The sequence below is a fragment of the Fragaria vesca genome, linkage group LG6, assembly GCF_000184155.1.
Source record: "Fragaria vesca subsp. vesca linkage group LG6, FraVesHawaii_1.0, whole genome shotgun sequence".
In the NCBI taxonomy this organism is placed as follows: Eukaryota; Viridiplantae; Streptophyta; class Magnoliopsida; order Rosales; family Rosaceae; genus Fragaria; species Fragaria vesca.
The window spans coordinates 30,489,072-30,496,362 of NC_020496.1; positions in this window are offsets into that span (position 1 = coordinate 30,489,072).

Here is a 7,291-nt window from a genome sequence, read left to right on the forward strand (position 1 = left end):
AGCTTTATAGGGATATCAAATTCCGGTGGAGGACAGTCGGAATTTTGGTCGGAAATCGGGAAAAACAAGGCTGCCCGATTTTAGGGTTTGGTTTTAGGGGTTTAGAAAAAAAAATGGTGGGCTATTGGCTCTAGGGTTAGAACAAAGTGCATGATAACGTGATGAAAGATTAATGGTAGAGACAAAGAGATAGCAAGAGAGTCATCATCTTATTCATTGATAGGAGCCCTTTATATAGGGAATTACACAATACCAATATGGTAAGGATATGAATACATAGATCTAGTCTAACTACATATCTTATTGGCATAAGGCCAAGACACACATAGAGAATATCCTAGAACATCTTTGTGTTTTTGATACTTAGTATCAATACAATTTTTAATAAATCATTGTCGGGAATGTTAAGTAGCAAAAGCCATTGGAATTTTTATTTTATACATTGGAAGAATCTGTTTTGTCATTAATAGACTAGGACACGGGAAGAGAATAATTGAAAGAAAGGAAATCAATTAGTTAAGTACCAATTAATTGAAGATTTTTTTTTTGATTTGATATCTGCCTTCCATGGAATTTACTGGAGTCAATAACAGGAAATTTTATTATCCGGGGATCTTCTAGCTACCGAAATTTGAACTTATTTCTCCAAAATCAATCAAAAATTTAATAGACTTAATCACAATTATGATAATTTAGGCTCTAATTAGGCCCAAAATCAAAAGTAATAAAGACATCGTCACTATATAAATGTACATAACGTGTCATATGAGGAACATAAACATAGTTTGCTTGGATCTCTAACCAAAACTACAACTAAATTACAGTTTTGTAGTGAAGATGAAGATGATGATGAAGAGTAAGATGAAGTTGAAGATGAAGATGAAGATGAGGAGGAAGAAGAGGAGCCTGCAATACAACAGTTCTCCTTCCTTGATGGGATCTGACGAGTTCACAAATCTCCATCAGAAGAGGTTATACGATTCATCAAAGGAAGTCCGGGATAAGATTACTACTACTAATCCTATTGCTACTCGTACAACTTCTACTACAAAGGTTGGAGAAGAGAAAAATTCGATGAATGTTGCTGATGTTGGTGACGATGTTGTTGATGCTGCTGGGGATGATGAGGAGGACATGGTGGAGATAAATGATGATGTTATTCTTATGGGGTTAGAAGAGTATTTATCAAGACGGTCAATTCATCATATCAGTGAAGAATTACGCAGGAAATTAGAATCAAAGTGGAGGCAACTCGCATATGAGAGGGCTAAATATGATTTAGCCGTATCCGAGTTTGCAATAAAGTTGCAACACTATAAACTCAGATACTACAACAACTGCTAGAATATTGCACCCCTTGGTTCTTTATGTTTGCAAAACTATCCGAGTGAAGAATTTCTTTGTTTGATTTTTCTTTTTTTCATATGCTTTGGTTGTTTCTTTGTTAATGTTTCTGAAAGGATGTTTTTTTTTTTTCTAAAGAAGTTTCTTGAAAGGATGTTGTGGTTATTTCACTTGCCGGTGCTTCTGTTTATTTCCATGTATAATACCAAGTCTATTATAAGAAGTAGCTGCTTATTGTCAGGGTCAATATAACCTTTTGCATAATATCATCACTCAACTTATTGACAAAAATCAATCGATGACTACAAAGATCACAACTCAATAATTTCCTGGAGAAATTAAGAGTTAACAAGCCGGCCTAAATATATGCATATTTCCTTGTAAGCTCTTGCTTTCTTTTTCTTTTTGAGATGATGATATAATTATAGTAAATCATAATAGCTATGATCTTAGAAATCAATGACTGTTCTTTCAAGACGGAAGATTAGGGTACATTATTTTTCTAGATACAAACATTTATTGAAAATTTTAACAAGAAAAAAATAATTAGGTGAATAATTAAGTAAACAATGTCATAACTTTGAATTAAATCGTGTTATTTCTTTAAACGCTTTAAAGATAAATAATTAGTGATGTATAAAATTAATATGTTATTTTTATTTTTATACGTTGAACCAGCGTGCATATGATTAACGTCAGTGATGCCCGCCACCTAAACCACCACTGAATCCTCCTCCTCCGCCTATTCCTCCCCCACCACCACCAAATCCTCCCCCACCACCACCACCAAAACCTCCACCACCCATCCCTCCTCCAAATCCACCACCAGCGCCTCCGCCATTTCCGATTCCACCACCTCCTCCTCCACCAAATCCGCCACCAGCACCACCCCCAATGCCTCCGCCAGCTCCACCTCCGAAGCCTCCACCAGCACCGCCCCCAACGCCCCCACCGGCACCTCCTCCGAAGCCGCCACCAGCACCGCCACCAAAGCCTCCACCTGCTCCGCCTCCAACACCTCCACCAGCACCGCCTCCAATGCCTCCACCTGCTCCACCTACCAAAGCCTCCACCAGCACCGCCGCCAACGCCTCCACCAACCCGCCCCAACGCCTCCACCAGCTCCTCCCCAACACCTCCACCTCCACCGCCACCCATACCTCCGCCAACGCCTCCCCCGCCCCCAATGCCTCCACCTGCACCACCCCCAATGCCTCCACCAGCTCCTCCACCAATGCCTCCCCCTTTACCGCCCCCAACGCCTCTACCGCCCCCAATAATGCCTCCACCAACGCCTCCACCGGCACCACCCCCAACACCACTTCCTATCCCTTTACCAATACCACCTTTACTACCTTTCCCTCCATGTCCAATGCTTCCACCAACACCGCCTCCAATACCACCACCCCCGCTTCTTTTATGTTGATGGTGCTCCTTTTCTTTTTTCTTGTGTTGCTTTCCACTACCTACTCCACCTTTGGCTCCTCCACCTTTCCCGATACAATCAGGTTTTCCTAAACCAACACCAGGTTTCCCAGAAGTGCCAGAACTATAACCATACGATCCCTTGCCAAAACTGAAAGAATGCCCAAAACCATACCCTTTCCCACCTACAGAACCAGCTCCACTACTGGGGTAGCCATCAAAAAACCACTCTGGTTTTTTAACTTGCTCTCTATCACCATCCCTGTGATGAGGTTCCTCTGACTTTATTAACTTCCTTCCTTCTACTAACTGGCTGAAGCTCAGCACCACAGCAAACAACATAACCACTGACACACACTTGGCCGCCATGATAGTTCCCGTCTCAGCTATAGTACGTAAGACAATGAGTCTCTTTCCCTGGTCATATATGACACTTTATATAGAAGGGATTTGCTGAAATTCGATCGATCTGGATCTGTTATTCATTAACTTGTATAGTTGGAAGTTGGAACTTATTGAGGGAGACGATTGCAAGATCAGTCCGCCGCTAACTTTAGCCTTTACAGTAAGCTGTAATAGTAGTAGTGGTCATTCCATGCATGGATAATTATAGTGCCAGCTTCATTACATGCTCTTCTACGTGATTCCCTGCCTTGTTGATTCCCTGCCTTGTTTGCCATCAATGATTCAAATTGAACCCCGTGATCATTGCTCATTCTAGTTCCACACTTTAGCCTTATCGGTAAGACTTTTAACAGTAAAAAAGAATCTGGCTGTCAACGTTGGTCTGTATAATTCATTAGTTACTCTGCGCCATTTGTCATCTGTTCTTCATCTTCTTGTTTAGCTAACCACCATGTAGAAAATTATTCCTTCCCACTCTTCGTTTTCGATTTAATTCGTTATGTGATATCATGCATGCATCTGCTGCCTTTTCTTTTTGTTTGGTTTCGACTGCAGATCGATATATTTGCAGAATTCTCTGTACGTAGCGTCATTTTTTGTAGTTCTCATTGCTGAAAGAGCTAGGTTTTCTCGATCAGTTGAGGACAAGCATGCCAATCTGGTGGCCGAAATGTTAGAATAAGACTCTTCGATGAGCAAAACGTGATGAGAGTGACATTTGTGTGAGTTATCACCATATGTGTACTTGGTGCATTTTCAGTTTATCTTCAGGAAAATATGAGAAATTATTTTGTTGGAAACCTTCAACCTCTGGTTTGGTCTGAAATGCAGGAAAGAACCAAGACAAGTGATATTCTTACAGACAATGTGACAAAATGCCATCATGTCGATATGATTAGTAGCTATTACTTCCCCACGTTCACATCTGTGTTTTCCATCAAATTGTATGGAATAGGGGACCAGAATGATAAACTATTTCTTCTTTGATCTGCAGAATGGAGCCAAGACTCCGGTAAAACAGGCGGCCGGTGAGGGGGAAGAAATGGTTCCATTCTTTTATTTTTAACTGTTTCCTTTGCAAAGAACAAGTAATTTGTTCACCAAACTAATTTTTCAAGGCATTACCCCTAATGCATGAACATCAACATCAACATCAACATGCAAGAACATGATTCTAAAGGGTTTGTATACATCCGTGATCCGTTTAAGAATCTATGATCGTTTATTTTGCAATGTTTGGAGTCTCCATAATCCAGAATCTGATATACTACGTACGTACTGAATACTGATCCAAAGTTTAAACCTCAACCTCATTAGTCATTACAGAGTTTCACTTTAGAAGTTGGCAATGGCAAATACCTGGAACAAAGTGAGCAGTAACTCTTTTGGGGGCAAATTTTCCCCACCCAAAAAAGAACAGGAAGCCAAGGTGGGGTTAAAGTGTTTAACCATGATTGATTAACAGTCTACACGATTCTAAAGTGTAAGAAAAAAAAGCATGGGCTAATAGACAGAATAATTTTTGTGGAAAAGGAGAAAAGAAAACTGGGTGATCACTGATGAATGTTTGAAGATGATGTTGAACCATCATCTCTATCAGTCTTATCACAAACAAGTAGAGGATATGGGACATGGTGTTCCCTCAAAATAAGCTCTCTCTAATCTATTTGGTACCATCATATCTTTGAACATGTTAATCACTTTGGATTGCTTGTGAATGATTGTCCCCCACTTCACATTTTCTTGAAGAAATGACTTGCCAGAGCTTAGAGTTAGAGAAGTACTTCAGTCCAGCTGAAAATGAATTATTTCGTCAGAATTGAGAGGGGTGACATAAGTAACCTATACGACAACGCATATATTGTCAAGTACCAACTAATTGGAAGAACAAATTTAGTAGACGAGTGGTCTTCAAAATTTAATTGTTACAAAATTGAGATTACAACGCTAGCTGATGCATGCAAGGAGGAAAACGAATAATTAAAATGAGAATACTGCTATTGTTAGTTACATATTTGATCACGAATATACGAATTCCGACTTTCATAAGATGATTCAACAGCAACTTCTTCAAATGAACAAAAAGAGTTAACAAGAGAAATTCAGAACTATCAATTCAAAAGTTTGAACATGAGAAGAACAAAACAGATCAGCATATCACAAGTAGAAACATTTTTGGCCCGTACTTAATGGGAATCCTTATTGTAGTAAGAGGGCCCTAAGCTCCCTACTTAAGGCCATTCAAAAGATGCCCACTGTCCCTAAAGGCTCTTTAGATACCTACACAACATTATTATTACCATTATTCTCCACAACATACTACCTAATTAAGATGTTTGTAACACACATGATATGATCCTCCATCAATTGGACAATTAGCGATCACTGATACAAGTGTGAAAGAACATTGTCATCATTTAGTTTACCATTGGATTCTAGCAAGTGAATAGGAGAAAATAATGATACTAACCAAGGCAAAGGATAGTGGGTATCAGATTTTACTGTCAAAAGTACAAGCTTGGTTTTGTGATTGATAGATATAATGGAGACAAGATGGGGTCTAAAATCTTGTGATCTTAAGTAGCTTGTTTTGCTCTGTAATGACATACACTCAATGGCATGGATTATAGCCAAAGCTTGACAGCATGTGTGTCTGTACATGGTTTGTTCAACGAAGGGAGATTCAATCCTCCATCACTACCTAGTGGAGGAGCACTTATTTCCTACTCATTGGGGTACCTGCGCTCTAGTAAGTGAACTTTTAAAGGGTAAAATTATGTTTATTGGTTGAATCTAGTTCGATTCTAAACACGGTTACTTTTATTACATGTATCTTTTTCTTTGTAATGAATCTCTATATTCGATACAATCAATAAATTAGTAATGCAAAACAATTCCAAATGAAATTCTCTCAAAATATAAAATGTGACGATTGTAATTCTGCCAACATGAAAATTTCTTTGTCATGCAATTTAATGGAGCACATCTTCTTCAATCAGCATCACAAAGCTAAATGCCCACTGCATGCCCAAATACGAGATATATTCAAGTACGTCCTTTGATCTTGGCTCGAATCCTTTCTCTCTGTGTGTAAATGAAATTAGGTATGCTTTTGCTAGCTAGGATAACTAGTGGGTGATGTTACAATACATGAAAGTTTCATATAATCCCATCAGATGATGCCAACTCCAAAAGAGCAACAGCCAAATCACACGTTATGGTGCACTTGTCTTGTTTCCTTAGGCTATTTCTTGCATCGCTATGATATTCCATGTCTCCACAGGTATTGTGTCAAATTATATCATTGTCAAGGTTTCTTAAAAGAAAAAGGAGAAAGAAGCTTGAGATGGAGCCAAATAATGGGTTAAAGTTTTATCGTTGGTTTATTATTGGATTCACGATCTAAGGCAGTAAGAATCAACTTAGTGGGTGTTACCCTTTTTGGGGGGTTGAGGTTGATGGAAAGAAAGGGACAATAATGCTTAGATGCCTCTGGAATTAAACCTCTGAATTATTTTCTTCTGTTTGGTCAATTTCCATTTCTTGTTGTCTAGAGTACTCTAGAGCATGTTTGGTTATTTGGTCTCATGATGATGGACTCTTAACATCTCCATCTCACCATTTCCTCCTCTCTTTATACATTTGAAGAATTTTGTAATACATCACATTATTCTAGTAACATGTAAACTTGTAAAATCTCACTATTGCTCGTATCTCGAGATAAAAGAGTAAGTATCTTTTTGACAAGAACAATATTAAGTGAACCACGTACTTAGAATAATGTATAATCACGATTATGAATGCAATGAACTCTTAGAGACTTGGACTGCAAGAGTAGTAGAGTACTATTGGGATTATGCGTTGCTTAAGAACGATGCATTCATATATATATATTCCACGCTAATGTATTGCATCCGAGGTTTTTGCTTCATGGATTTATAATGCATCTTTCAACTCCACAAGTCAAGTTAGATGCTCAATCTAAATGGATCGATCCTGCATATTAAAACACATATATACCTCCATCTATCTTCTGCCATCGATATCAATACAGACAATAATCGATGGGCAATACCCTAAAGAAAATAACTCCTGGTGGAGGTCTCTCTCTCTCTCT